The following is a 15,726-nucleotide window of genomic DNA, read 5'->3' as shown; positions in this document are numbered from 1 at the left end:
TTAGTTCTTCTACAATAAATTTCGGAGCCTGAGTTTGTCGAAATGGTTGATTCCCAAAGGTTGGATTCCCAAAGGGTCGAGGTGGCATTGGTGGAAAAGGCTGTCTTGGCCCCATCGGTGGGTTTCCAAAAGGTCGAAACGGTTGTTGGTGTCTAAACGGTGGGAATCGGGTTGGTGGTCTATTTGCGTAATTTATGTTCGCACTTCTAATAGATTTATCTACTTCCATGGGAACAGGTTTTTGTTCTTGTGGGGGATGTGGCCTAAAGAACGTATGATTTCTGAATGGATTGGGAGCGTAATAATTTTGTTGCCGTGGAGGTAAAGGAAGAGGATTACCATTAAATGTTCTTGGAATCCCGTGATTGGGTTTTTCTGGAGGTAAAAACGGGTTTCTTGTGTGTTTTGGTGGCATATTATTTGTAAACCCTGATTTATTTAAAAAGTTTTGTTCTTCTATGCAAGCGTCAAACGCTGATTTCAACGTTTCTGGTCTACGGGCTCTAATATTTCCACCTATCGGCTCTTTCAAGCCGGCTAAAAATACTTGCAGAGCGTTCTCGCTGTGTGTTTTAATTCGGTCGGTTCTCACAGTAGGATCGTCGATGGCAATATTTGCGTGGTTGACGAGTAAGGAGAGTAGATGTTGCACTCTCCCGTAAAAGTCTTCGATAGAAGAGGTTTGGTGTGCCAAAAACAACTCCCGTGTAAGAGTTGTAGCATCTCTCTTATCGTTATAGTGAGAAATTAAATTAGCCTTAATAATTTTCCAATCAAGCGGTGTGCCATATACCTCAAGAACGGTATCGGCGTCACCAATAATTTTATTTCTTATCGCTTGGACCCACACATTATGATATGGTGTGGCTTCCAAAGCATCGATAAAAGGCATAATGTTGTCTACACTGCGTAAGAACGAGTGTAGTTTAACGGGATTGCCGTCAAATGGCTGTAGAATGTTAATCCCTTGAGGGGTTTGTAACGTTTTCACGATTTTCTCGGCATTAGCCATCATTTGCTCCTGATGGGCGAGCACTTCTTCGCTGGTTTGTGGCATTGTAAAATTGTTAAATTTGTTTGAACTATCACTACTTATTCACTTAATCACTTTGCACTTTAAATCACTTTTCTTAATCTATATGGTTTTTACTCACGATTTATTCCCGATGTCCTTTCGGGGATCCTTTATTCGTTTCGGTGTCCTTGCAGGGTCCTCCTCGGTAATCCTCCGGTGAGATCTCCGCACTGTTAACTCTTTTATTCACTACTAAAAAAAAACGATCCGCACGACTGCGCCAGTTAAGTATTGGGCTATCGGAGATCAGTTTTTAAAAAAGAATTAAACTTATCACTTCCACGATTGAACAAAGAATGAATTTATTGTCTAATTAATGCTATAATGAAACCTACACTTGCCCTACTCTGCTGACCTACGTTTATAGTCCAGTTTGCATACTCTGCATACTTCCGTCGTCCGGGGTCCGTCTGTTGCTAGGTCGATTTGCTACGTCGTCGTTTGGTGCACTTGCCGTGGCTCCGCCTGGGGTTGGACTTTGGTGGTGATGTGGACTTATGCGATGTGACCGGATGATACCTTTGGTTGATTATCGAACTTGATGACCGTTGCGAATTTGTGTGGGTTGATGTCCTCCGTAACTCATATACTCTAACTTCAATAACATTTGAAGAAAAAATATACAGGACTTTGAATTTTTCTAGCTTAGTTCGTCACAGTCCTTACCTATTAGAACATAAGCAAGCTTTAGCTGTTATTGAAGGAAAATTATTGAAATCATCATTCGAAAAAAAAAATGCAAATGAGTGCAGTTCTTCAGTTTCAATCTAACACCACTATTGGAAACACATTTTAGCATGGGACAAAAACGTTTGCGATGTGCAAACTTTCGATACTAAATTCAAAGTTTATTTTTAAGTGAAGTCCTTACATTTACCTGCACTAGAGTAAAAAATGTCTACATCATTTTTTTCTGGGATAGTTAGTTGAATAAGCTTTGGAAAAATGTATAACAATCAGTACAAAACATTACGATAATGTAGTATATTCCATCGAAAAAAAATACCTTACATTTGCACTGAATTCTTCATTTTTCTTGTAAAAACTAATTTTGGCATGCTGTATCAAGAAAAGATCTTACTCGTATATTCAAGGCATAGCGTATGATGAAAATAAAAATCCTATCAGAACAATCTATTTTTTTTTTTTTTGACCACCTGATCGCCCATAATGGTAAGCGGGCATCGCTGAACAATCACGATAACGGTGACGACGATTGCGTAGAGATGCTGTGCCAAAAGGGCTGACAAGTACCACATGCGACATAATTTGCTAAATGTGTCAAACCTGCCATGACTAAGTGGTGAGCACTAATCCCCTAAATAATGTACACTTGCTGCTTGTTGGAATCGAAAGCCGGCTCCGGAACTCTCATTGACGCTCTAATTTAGGGTCTCATTAACACTGCGAGGGAAGCTTACGGCACTTTGCTATTGCAGGGTAACACTGTAGATGAAGTAGTTGACTTTCTGCCGCAAATGAGTCGTTGGAAGGAATGAATAGTGGCACGTAATCCATTATGACGATTTGAACGGATTAGAGTTTGAGTGACAAATGAAGCGAAATGAGGTCCAAATAGCCTTGATGGTGAATGCACCGCTAATCAGCAAGAACTTGCTGAAAGTGAAAGGTTCGAACCCAGCAGTTGAAGAATTTCTCGTGCTGGATTTTTTTTCGTCTTTCCAGGGTATAGAGTTTATTAGTGCATTCCAAAGAACGCTCTCAGTTAATAACTGTGGAAGTACTCATACGAATACCAAACTAAGAAGCATGGTATGCCATAGTTGCAGCATAAAGCCAGAAAAAAAAACAGATAACAGAACAACTTTTGTTTGCAGGAATGAAGCCCTTCGAAGAAGATTATCATATAAGAAAACATTTCCGCTTTATCGTTCATTGGACGTAATTTTGTGTGGCAGCAAATAATGCTCAACTGGAATTGGTTATATGCAGAAAAAAATCCCTTCCTCAGCTGGAAATTCATCAAAAATTAAAAAGAATATTATGTCAAGAGCAGTTTGTTCGTATAGACTCGAATAAAATTCATTAAATTTCTTTTAAAATTTTCAGTCTTTGGAAATTGTAATAATTATCACGAATTACAATTTCTTTCAAGGATGCTTAAAATTTCGTTCGGATCACAGACATTCAATGTGTTTTAGTTTTTGGATGTTTAATCATTTCATTTCAAGCTAGCCCCTATAGTCCCACTAGTGGCCTTTTTGCGTCCGTTTTGCTATAAATTGTAGCATTGTTTTTGACTTGATGGTAAGAACCTATTTATCTAAGTACCATTGATTCACAGCTCGATTTTGTTAAAAAAAAAATAAAAAACAAATGGTTTTCATTAAGATTTAATCTTCCTTGCACCTATAGTACCTATAGTAGCACTGCTAAAAGTAATTATTTTTTATAAAACAAAATAGAAGAAGAATTATAAACTTTTTAAATCAATCGAATTCTTTTGACCCATTCTTTAAAGTAAAATATGAAAATTTCAAGATTTTGATTTGTGTGTTACCCAGAGTGTCGCACTTCGCATGTATACCTAAATGAGTGTGCCATGCGATATTTCATATCGCAGCTCACAGATTATGTGAGACACGAGATGCAGATACGTACAAAATATATCTTGCAGATACGTACAAAATATGTCTCAGGAGACTCGTCACATGCGCTTACTAGGAGTACTTTTATGCAGTTATGTTTGCCTAGTAGAACAACCCCACGGAAACATGCGGCTCCGGTCTATACCTATGCTTCTTCGGTGGCGAGCACAAGTTTTTCAATTCAAATGCTAGAATCTCAACCGCGTTGAACCGCATCAGTCATTTCAAACTGGCTTCCACGCTTTTATCCACGGTTTAATCCCTATTTCTTGCTTGAAACCTTTACCTACGATTCTCAAATGCACTGTTACATTGAGATTTTCTCATGAGCCAGTGCAGATGTGTTCGTTTGAGCTGGTACATTGCTACATGAGATCTCAAAAAATGTGTCTCACCATAGCACGTGCTCAAGCGCGCGATTTTTTTGTGCACTCATGGCAAGCTGATTTCAAACTCTTGATACGAAGCGCGTAAACATGATGTTACCTACGCCGTGAAGCTAGTGCTAATAACGGAACGGAATTGTGAATAGTGCTACTATAGGCACATGTGTTCCTATAGTGGCACAAGCGATATCAAATACAAAAATATGAGTTTAAGCAATTTTCTTATTTTTAATTTATTCTCCTATTCACTATGATTTGATTTGAAAGATAAAGGCTGGGAATATTTGACTCAACTAATATACAGAGAGTAAATTTTTGTAATAATAAAATTCTATTGAGAACTGATAAAATGTGTTATAAAATAATTACTTTGCTTGACCTCAGTGCACAAAAAGAAAAAGAGGGATCAAGTTTCTCTAGATTCAAAAATTGATATTTCCTAGAAAACTTTGCCAATACCATATTTTGCAATAGACGCACTTATTTTGAGGCTAAGTGTCAAAAAAAAATTAACTTAAGGGTGCAGAGCTACTTGGGCACTTTCATGATTCACTTTGGCATTTGGGGTTCTTCTTGGCCGAATTGTCTGAAACTTTGCAATAAGGTGCAATTCAATACGGCCAAATGTGGCCAAATATGAGCTCAATAGCTTTCAAAAAAAACCACTGCCGCAGTGAATCAAAAGTGCCAAGAATAGGATCCGGCTCCCTATATTTTTTCCAATTTCAATAACTTAAATTTTAATATATGTGTTTAAGAGGAGATCAAATACCACCTAAATTTTTAAGCGCTTCCTACGACTGGACTAGAGATGGGCAATACGGTTCATTTTGAACGGTTTTGTGGCTCAGCGGCTCACAAAGAAGAGCGAACTGAATCGAGCGAGCGAAAAAAAAAAGATCGGTTCACTCCCTGTTGCGCGACATGCGTCATACCTTTCGTATCTTGCGCTCTCGCATTCTTCGTACATTCCTCCCCTGAAACTCACGATGTTGATACCAAACGGAAGAAGCAAAATGTGATTTGTCATTCAAGTGAGCACTTTTTCTCTCTATCTATGCAAGTGGACGGGGCAAATTAGTTGTTTGGCTGAGTGTGCTGTAGAGTGCGGAGCTGCTGCATGTGTGTTTGCATGTATGCCGTGGTGCGCAAAACAAGTAACGCGTCAAGCGTTATAATAAAACCGAGAAACTAACGAAAGAGAATCGGTTCGTTCTTTTTCCAGGTCATTTTTTGTTTGACCCGTGCCAATCAAATGAATCGAATCACGCCAAAAAAGAGGCACGGATCACTCGTTCTTTTGAGTGATCTGGATTTTTTGAACGACTCCGATTCTTTTTGTCCATCTCTAGGCTGGACACACTGGAAGCACAATTTTATGTGCTTTTATCGAAATTTCCAACCATTCCGTAATGTATAATCCTGCAAAACATGTTTACATAATAATCTGTGCATAAATTCCGTCAATATGTTTTCCACGCAGGGTTACAGCCGGATTGACGCCTAAGGTATCCAACAATTGTACTTAAGAACTAAAATTATTATCAATAAGTGTGTTCCCTTGAAATAAACACAGTTTCAGCAAAAAATTTAAGTCCATGGTAAGGACACAAAAAAAAGTCTTGATAGCGCGTCGTCGATATCTGATATTTTCAAAGAATCAATTTAGCATCATGTTCGGACCAAATTCATGCTAGTTGATCTCTTAGAAACAGTAAGTGTTGTGAAAAATAATTTAGGTTGGAAAAGTTCAAGTGTTTAACCTAAAAGGAGGAGAAAATTTACGCTTGCCACAAATTTCCACGAAAAGTTAAAAGTCCAACTTTGACAATGTATATCTGTGTCGTTTTCTAAGCGGTTTTCAAAATTTTTGCAACATTGAAATCAGACACTATTTCATACCAATATTCACTTGACAGTTATTGAAACATACAGTTAATCCAAAGTTTGTTGAATAAAGGTACTTCCAAGTTTTATTTCTGGTACGGATTTGTGTAACAAATTTAACAATGTAACAATGTTAATGGTGATAAATTATGGTTTTCGTGATGAAAAAAAATTAGTTTCAGGACCCCAACTAACATGTTTGGGTTGAAATATTATTTTTTATTACACTCAAAATTGTTTTATTTAAGGACATATTTGCTTGGGTACCAGAATGGCCTCTAATATGACACCTCACTTCCCCCTTCACTTTCCCCTCCACACTCCCACACTTCTCAAGAGCGATCACAAAAAATGATTATTTGCAGTTAATAACCTTATCGTGGTTAGAGTCCGCGGGTTCAATTCCGGGTCGGTCCAGGATCTTTTCGTAATGGAAATTTCCTTGACTTCCCAGCGAATGCGAAAATGGCAACTTTGGCAAAGAAAGCTCTCAGTTAACAACTGTGGAAGTGCTCATAAGAACACTACGCTAAGAAGCAGGCTTTGTCCCAGTGGGGCCGCTAATGCCAAGAAGAATAAGAAGAAGCTTATTGTAGAGGGGTGGTTTCTTAACTGAAAGCACTCCATAATGTGTTTTTCACAATTTGCATGCAAACACTTTGTAATTGCTGTAATTTATGTTGTAAAATATCACTCTCTACGCGGATCTTCTTCACGCACCGTGTTGTTGTTTGTTGACTTTTCTGTTCCCGTTCTCAAACTCACTTTTAATTATATTCCTACTCACCTTAGCAATTCAAAAATATGATGCGATACTTGAATTACTTTGGTTTTTCACGCACCGTGCTCCTGGGAGCAATAAATCACCTAATTCATCAATTTGTGCTCAACACCGAAACGCATCAAATCAAAGGCGCCACTGTATATGGGAATTAACATTGTGACAGCATTGCTGATCTGTCAAACACACAAGGCTCTTGTGGCGCTATCTGTGCTTTCCATAGCGGCCGTTTCGGTTATTTTAATGATCGATTCACTGTACCAACAATGTTTATGAATGGGGTGCTCAACTCTCACTGATTTGAAGTAATGCCAGTTTTTAATGTTTGAAATTAACATCAAACACGTATTCTAAAATTTCGAAATATTCAAAAGGTGCACAGTGTGACACGTGTTGTAAAACATTTTCTTGCGTGAGAAAACAACCCAAGTATTATATCATTGCATTAATTTGGTCGAAAGTCAACATTTTTTGCATTAATAATGTTATCATGCATTTATTCAATAACTGTCAAGCAATGATGCATTTGATTAACATTGTAAATGCTTTGTAGCATTATTTTAATATAGCATTATGCTAAGCGTTTAGAGTGAATATACAATTATGCTGTCATACAAGATTACATAACCTCATTAAACGCACTCGAATCTGTGATAAATAAGTAAAACGATCGAGCACGTTCGCACTCGCTCATAACGTTTTGTGGGATATGGAAGAATAATGAAATGACTTTCTTTCATCTCGAACCCCCATTTCATGATTTAATATATCCATATTCAATCAGAATTGTTGTATTTTATCTATGAGACTCTTTTACTCATAATGAGCGAGCAGAAATGTCGATCAATTTCTCTCCCCTGAAATCTTTTTAATGCGCTAGGGCTTTGTTTTGTGGGTTAAGTTCTGTTATTTTCTCTACGAGAAAGAATGGTGATCAAATTCTTTCTATTGATGTTTCATTTGGCGAGGAAAGGAAATCAATCGCCGAAGAGAATTCTTTCTATTCGCAATAACTGGGCGAATAAAAATGTTAACACACACAGTGGCTTCGTTTATAAGGAACTTTTATCCTACCTTATTACATCAGCAGCTTTAGCACAGGACACCAACGCGCCAGGCATCCAGCACACCATCATCCTAGTTGTGGGTTCGAATCCTGATTCCAACAAAAAAATCATTAAGCTGGTAAAGAAAACCATTGAAAGGTAGTCAATGGATTCATTGTTTTGTTTATTTTTAACGCAAGCCCTAAACATACATTATTTTAAGCTAATATACATCATGAACCCTAAATATACAAATATAAATGCTTTAGTAGGGCATGTGCATTAAAACTGCTTTACCAAGTGTTGCATTAATTTGGTTGTTGTGGGACCCTTTCAAAGCTCTTAAAGGTTATGTCACTTTAAAACAAAATCTGAAAGCACACTAAAGAGCAAACATAAAGTATGCATATATAGCTTCGTGGTTACTTGGGAATATAGGACGCAATTTAACAGCAAACATGAATACAAGATTTTATACACTACAATTGTATTCAGGTGTATACTGATGGCAACTTTTGCCGTCTGTTAGAAGCGAGAGAAGAGAAGAAAAAACTGTCGAAAAAAGTAAACAATACATGCATGTTGTGTGAAATGCTTATAATTTTGGTCAAAAACATATTTCCACTACAACAAGAAATAAATTGCGATTTTGAGCTTCTATGAACGTCTTGATGAATGCATAGAGACAATAATACCTTTGTATAGAACGTGTACAAGTAATACTGCCTTCTTAATTCTGTAGATCGAGGTATTCATGGGACATGATGATTTATTTCTAGCCAGCGCTCATAACCCTGTGCTCCGCCTTGTTGGGTCTAGTGAGCATGTTTGTACAGAAACATAAATGTTTGATTATACTTTAAAATTATTTAATTTTAGAAACTCCATTTTTCATAACTATTTGCCAATAAATCAAAATTAGAAGTGATTACATCTAAATTTTTAGTCATAAATTTAATAAAAGATGTCTAGTGAACATTTTTGAGAAGAAATCAGAATCTTTGATTGAATTTAAAATTTGTTTGACTTAAAAATCTACGAGAAGCCCTTTTGATGTCTTTACCTACCATTTAAAACAAAGACATGTAGGTTTTTTAACATCAATCAGTGAATATTTCTGATTAGAAATAGATAGTTTTTATTATACTAAAATTTATTATACAAGAAATACGAAAACAGTATTTTTGTAATTGTTAAATCAAAATATAATACGGAAAGTTATAACAAATTTTATGTCTGTCCACACATGCTCTTTGAAAAAAAAACAAAACAAAACATGTCATTACTATACGTTTAAATTTACAGTTGAAAATAGATTCCTAGTATTTAAAGTAACGTAAATTTTGAGTGTTATCCAAAATTTCTGTTTCTGCTCAAATATGTTCACTGACCATCTAAGAGAATCAATGCCAAAAAAAAACATGCTATTGGTTTGCTTTTTGATTTACAGGCCAACGGGCTTTTCTAGCTTTTTAATTAAAATAATGTTTTAGTGTAAACGAAACGTTTTATTTTGGCTCTGACGTGTTGACCAGACTTCTACAATAAATGTTTTGTCGAAAAAAAAATCATGTCAATACCACGATTTTTGATTTACAGGCAAATCGTGTAAAACAAACATGATTTTAAGTAGATCTTCAGCTAATTCTATTTAAGTGTGTTTAAAAAAAATATATTTTTATTAACACAATTAACTTGTCTTATATAATGAAATTTTGGTCGAAAAAATAAATAAATGTATTTTCTTCAAATTTAGATTAACCAGCAGTTAATTTCAAATAATTGGGGTTTTCTAAGTCTTTTTTGGAAAGAAATTTTGAGTACAAATTTAAATTTTTATTTTATTTCAAACATATTAACACATCTTTAAGCAAATTAATGCTGAAAAAATTTATGTCAAACCTTTGAAGTTTGATTTATAGGCTGACAAGCTAAAAAACTAGGCAAGCAGTTATAAAAATTAAGTTTTGCCTTTGTATTTTTTTAAAAAAAAGGGAGTGTTTTCAATTCTCTTATTTTTCAAACATGCTCACTGAGTTCATGTCAAAAAATTATATTCCATTTGTTTTATATATTGACACAGGAAGAGATGTTGAATATCAAGGGTTTCTCGTGGGTTTTTAGCAAAAATAATTTATTGTTGATTCTTACGCAAATAATTAGATTCGGCTGGTGAATCGGCTGGTGCTGTTTTCGAGAAAAAGTTTCATCTTCTGAATTATTTGAGCATAGGTTGTGGTGCATCGTGCTTTTCTCGTTATCGCGATGATTATAATTTTAAAAGGAGAAAATGCTGGTGGTGCTGCTCCGAAAAAGGACGTGGAAATTTCTAACCCGTGTTTTTTTTTGTCTCGTGTTGCTTATTTGCAGTTTGGTGAAATTCGGCTGATGGTTCCTAAGCTTTCCAGTCCAGAATTTTATTATTTGATTAAGTAGTGATCGACATAAATTTGAATGGATAGAGCAAAACGGATCCTAAATGTTGAGACAACCGTGGTGTGCATTGCATTTGTTAATCGCAGAGTTTATTGAAGAGACCGTTAATCGTTCTGTGCAGTTTGAAGGAAGTTTTTGTAACATGTGTGGAACGAGGAGTTTGAAAAATCTTCTCCAATCTGTTATGAGTTTAATCTCGAAATTCGAAAAAAAAATAAATATCAGCGTTTAGTGTTAACAAAAGTGACATTCCACGAGTAAAAGGAAATCTTGTTTTCAAAAATCCAAGGCCTACTACGATTGAAAATGTGTGTTAAACGCGTTCCAAACAACCATGATGCATGGATAAAATTAAAATGCTAAATGTGTGTAATATTCAACCAAAATTAAATTGGACACGTAACACAGGAGCGAGTTATGGATAATTACGGAAAAGGGGAGGTTTGTTGAGTGAAGAGATCATTTGAGACTAAAGCTGACTGAAATTGGTGAGATTGTTCCGTGTAATTTTATGTTTCTATTGTTTTATTATAACATCACGTCATAGATTGCTGTAAAATATGAGGGAGGTCAGAATTAGTTTTTTTATCGTTTCAGAGAGCGAGTAAGGGCGCTTAAGCCTAGGCTCTAGAGCCAGGACATACGGGAGAAATACCTATACCCCATCCCAGGAAAGGAAAGGATTACAAACAACAATGGAGTGCGCATTAACTTTCCTAGCAACGCCACTCCCACCGGTTTTGCCTATCCCCCTAAATGGAACGGTTGGTACGGTTGTCCCCGTTTCTTCATTTAAAATATTTCAAAATTATCCGTCTATCATGTTATTCATTCGTGAATAATCCTATCGCCGTTTATTTTTGACTTACCTTCAAACCCCAAGTCTGCACAGTGGGCCTGGCCGTTTTAATATTTGTATCATATCATTGATATGCTGTCCTGTTTCGGAGCGTCTTGCTGGGTAGTGCTTCGTGAAGCCCAAGCAGGACAGTTTGGTTTTGCGTCGTCGGATAGATTTTGCCCACGGTTTCGCGCGTGTTTTCGTTGCCGGAGATTATTCCTGTTTTGGAGCGTCTTGCTAGGTAGTTCTTCGTGAAGCCCAAGCAGGACAGTTTGATTTTGCGTCGTCAGATAGGTTTTGCTCACGGTTTCGCGCGTGGTTTCGTCGCCGAAGAATTTTTTTTTCTGTTTTGGAGCGTCTTGCTGGGTAGGTATTTGGGAAGGCACAAGCAAGACGGTTTGTTTTCGGGACGCCAAGAAGTTTTGCTGTCAGTGCCAGTTTTGTGTTCAGTCGAGGATGGATTACCAACTGGTGAGTTCGTTTCATGCTTGTTGAAATATGTTGGAACCACTGATGAAGTAAACTGGAACCCACGGACCACTTTTGGCTATACTTACGAACCGAACACTACAGTCGGACCGTGGACCTTATTCACTAATTGGCAGTGATATAGATTAAAAACCATTTGGTTGGCATTGGTCCGAAGACCTGATGGAACTGTCCTCCTGCTGGTGCAGAAGGCGCTTTTATTCAAACATTGTCACCAGTCATTACTATTATCAATGATGATACATTTACGAATTTGCCTAGACCTTATGGGCCAAGACCTTTGGACTCGGTTACGATCGATGATGGTTTAATGATTGGCACCGCGCGAAATGCCACCGAACATTCGCCAACAGGTGCCTGCAGTTCGGCCGGACATTTCGCGTGTGTAATCAAAACAATTTCGTCGATGCTCCAAGTGAGCACCGGATTAATTAAATTTGCATGGGCACGACTTTGATTGTGCACCACATTTTTTCTTGAAAGCGTAACTTTTAAGTAATATTAAAACAAACTTCGTATGGTTCGTCACTATAAGTGTCGGCATTGTGCGTTTTTTTTATACAATTTCAATATACATATATTTTTCTCTTTTTGACATTATTAAAAATTATCTTTTGAATTGTTCGACATTGTGAATGTTGTCACTACAAGTGTCGGCATTATTCCTGTTTCATATAATTTAAAATATATACATGTAATTTTCAGTTTTCGTCATTAATAAAAACATCTTTTGAATTGTTCGACATTATAGATGACGTATTTTTTAAAGCTTCTACCAAAAACTTCTCGAGACAAAAATACAAAACTAGCTTTAAATATAAGTCGTATAGTTCCCCCTTGTCCATGGATCGCATCACCGACCAGAGGTGACTCCCAGATCTTTTCCTCCCTCACTAATAAACACCCTTCCCGTGGTGATTGTGGAGATGCAGAGGTATTCTCGGTCTCTAGAAGCAACAATCATTACACCTTAACATTCCTTCCCCATCCCAACTGACTGTAAGGACTTGGCCGGCGCCGTTATTGATCAATAATGTTAGATCTGCTAAAATTGCACTTCGAGAGTAAGCGGAAACTCCCATCCCTTATTCATTTGGATCGTAGTGCAATTCTTACCAGTTCCGATCAATCACTAGGTAGCAACCATCGACATGTACAGTCAGTCTATGCTATGCTATGCTATGCTATGCTATCATTGATATGCTGCAAATATTAATGCTGACAAGAGAATACCGGAAGAAATTTTGGTATTTCCAGGATGGTTTTCAATATTGGTTGTGCAAGCGCTTAGAATAGAATAGAATAAAAAATAATTTATAGTTGATTCTTAAATTTCTATGTCTGCTCAAATATGTTCAATTGACTTGTATAGGTAATTATATGCCGAAAACGCTATATATCATCGTTATGAATTATTGTTCACATGAAAATATGTTGAAAATCTAAAGTTACGTAGTTTTTGACCAAAACAAATTTAAAGTGTAATCAATAATTACTATTTCTACTCAAAAATGTTCACTGGACATTGATCTAGTAGTCGATGTCAATGAAACAACATGTAATTGCTTTGAATTGAGTGTAACAAAAAAACTCTATTTTTGCTAAAACACTTTCACTGCACTTCCACAAAAAATTTCATGTCGAAAAAACTATATGTCATCGCGATGAATGTAGCTTTATTGTTGAATGTACTTTCACAAATGCTAGAAAGTGTCTATTACTAAAAAGCTTTGGGTAGACGGATTTTTTTTTTTTCGATATAATTAAAATGGACGTTGTTCTGGATGATAATTTCACAGTGGTCCAGAAAGCAGTTTTACGCGGAAAGATGCATTTTGAGCTTTAGAATGAAACATTAGACGAAAATGGTGTTCTACAAAATTGATTGTGTTAGGCCCTTTGTTTGCTGTTATTGAAAATTAGGGTGGTCCACATTTTCATAGAAATGGTGTAACTAACTTTCTTATTTGTAAAATTTATAGTATACATGCTTCAGCAAAGTTGTAGACCATTCAATTTCAAGCAAATTTGCCTAAAAAAGTTTTATTGTATCGCTTAAATTGACCTACTTAGAGCTCAAAATGCATCTTTCGGGTAAAAACAACAGAGATATGCATTGTCAAAGTTGGACTTACGACTTTACCCGGGGATTGAATGGGCAGGTGTTAAGGTACATTTGATTGTATTGTAGCACCACCTGGTGAGCAAATTCCGAAAATTAATTTCCACTGAATGGAAGATACCAGATCTCTGCACAATTTATTCAAACATTATATCATTTCATTTTGTGGCGTTTTCAAGTTATTTGCGAAAAGCAGTTCCCAATTGAGGACGCTGGGCGTCCTATTATATAAAAACGTCATCCATGTGGAAATTTCCCCACTTCAGAATCGAAACTAGCTTCCCATTCATGCAAATTGCGCCTCTACCATACTTCAACTAACTTGTTGTTATCATAACGCTTCCGAAAATGTTTTTATGTATCTCAAAAACAGAAAAAGAAGAAAATATAAAAAACACAGGAATCGTACAGCCGGTAATAAATTCTTTCGATCGCAGATAAAAGATATATCCCTGCACACCTATTTTCCCTGAAGTAAAACGGTCACCTTAAGGACTTCTGGCTTTGCTCTGCCATTAATTTTGCTTGATTTCAGAACCCCATAATTTATCACTGCCATCGACTTCTAACCTACCTCAGCATTCAACATGTTCACACCAATCGCGATAAAGCCCACCCTCTCTTCAAAACAAACGTTCCTTTAACTATATCAGATCTCGGCCTGAGCGCGAAACAATGTATGTGTAGAATATTTCCATGGCCCCCCATAAAGCGATGATCCCCTCTAATGGTTCCATTAAAACCACGACAGTAAAAGAATTAATACCTTACCTCGTAACAGGCGTCGTCTCTGTGTCGCGAACAGCTTCTTCGTCGTTGTCGTCGTCTTTATCTTCCGTAATCCCGTAGAAACAGCTCTTCTCTATGTAATGTACACTTAACCTCCCCGAGCACTATCTTGATTTTGGTTTTCTTCTCCTGGATGGAAATTTTGGTGTGGGTGGTGGAAAATTTGCTACAACCTTATCGACACACTTTTCGTACCACCAACTACCGGTTCAGGAATGGAAAATTGATACTAACGGAATGTTCAATAATTATCATACGAGAGCGGAGAGGTATGTGGATGGGAAGGTATCGGGAGCTAGAAACAACAGCTTCCGTTTGATCCGTTTGAGCTTGGATGCTTTCCAAATGTACGTAGTGTCACTAGGAAACCGACACGGATGCTGTTAAGTCATTTAACTATGCATTGAATGCATATTATTATATTATCTCAATTTTCGCCAGGGGGCGAATGTTCGTTAGAGTCATTTATTGAATTATTCACCTGTTGCTCCGATGTTCACTATAGTGCACGTTTTGATTTTTTCAAATCCTTCCCTTTCGATTTTTTCACGCTCGTACCTTATTCAATATTAACTTCGATTTGAGTGCATACACTTATGAGAACAAAGTAATTTCCAACCACTTATACTATATTATTCATTATTTTCCACTTTTACACACACTCGTCGCCAACAAAGCGGTCATCCAATGATACTTCAAGTGAACTCCAGTGTGAGCTTTTGTTGTGCTGCAGTTTCACACAACCAATATATATAGAAAGTGGGAAGCAAACGGGTAACGGGTATCCTGCCGGCAGCTATTTACAGCGCACTGAACACTGAAACGGTTGGCTATGCTTGCGCCAGGAATGCATCGGATCCTGGACCGTCCTTCGAGCAAATATTTGTCCTGAAAGCGAGAAGAACAAAGAGAAACATAAAGAGGTACGCTCCAGTAGTGGAATACTCGGTTACGAGGGCAGCAGAAGGTTCCGTTCACCAAACCAACAACGTTGACATTCGCGAGATGAGGTATCTATACCGATAAGATCTATGATCAATATATGTTTTCAATTTTGGCTCTCGCATCATCTCATCTCAAAGTATGGTTTTTGTTGGAAAACGAACATGAATTGAATTAAGCGAAATTTCCCTGTAAATCCCTTTCCCGTTTAATCTTTTACTTAATGAGTCTAACAATCTACTAATTATCCTTAGATTAGCATATATGGAAACTTATGCAAATTCTTACGAAAAGGAGTATAAATGAACCTTTTCTAGCCTTTT

The 15,726-nt window shown here is 36.8% G+C and overlaps 1 protein-coding gene across 1 annotated transcript in view; it reads right to left on the bottom strand.

Moving 5' to 3' along the window:
• The window catches only part of LOC23687425 (RYamide receptor), a 693,865-nt gene extending 678,522 nt beyond the window's left edge, over positions 1 to 15,343 (bottom strand). Inside the window, exon 1 of the mRNA XM_021840406.1 lies at positions 14,444 to 15,343. The gene's annotated coding sequence lies outside the window, so the exon portion shown is untranslated. The remainder of the gene's footprint in view (positions 1 to 14,443) is intronic.
• Positions 15,344 to 15,726: the final 383 nt, after the last annotated feature.

The sequence above is a fragment of the Aedes aegypti genome, chromosome 1 (assembly GCF_002204515.2).
Source record: "Aedes aegypti strain LVP_AGWG chromosome 1, AaegL5.0 Primary Assembly, whole genome shotgun sequence".
Classification (NCBI taxonomy): domain Eukaryota; kingdom Metazoa; phylum Arthropoda; class Insecta; order Diptera; family Culicidae; genus Aedes; species Aedes aegypti.
The sequence above is the reverse complement of the archived record's forward strand: the minus strand, read 5'-3'. Positions and strand labels throughout refer to the sequence as shown.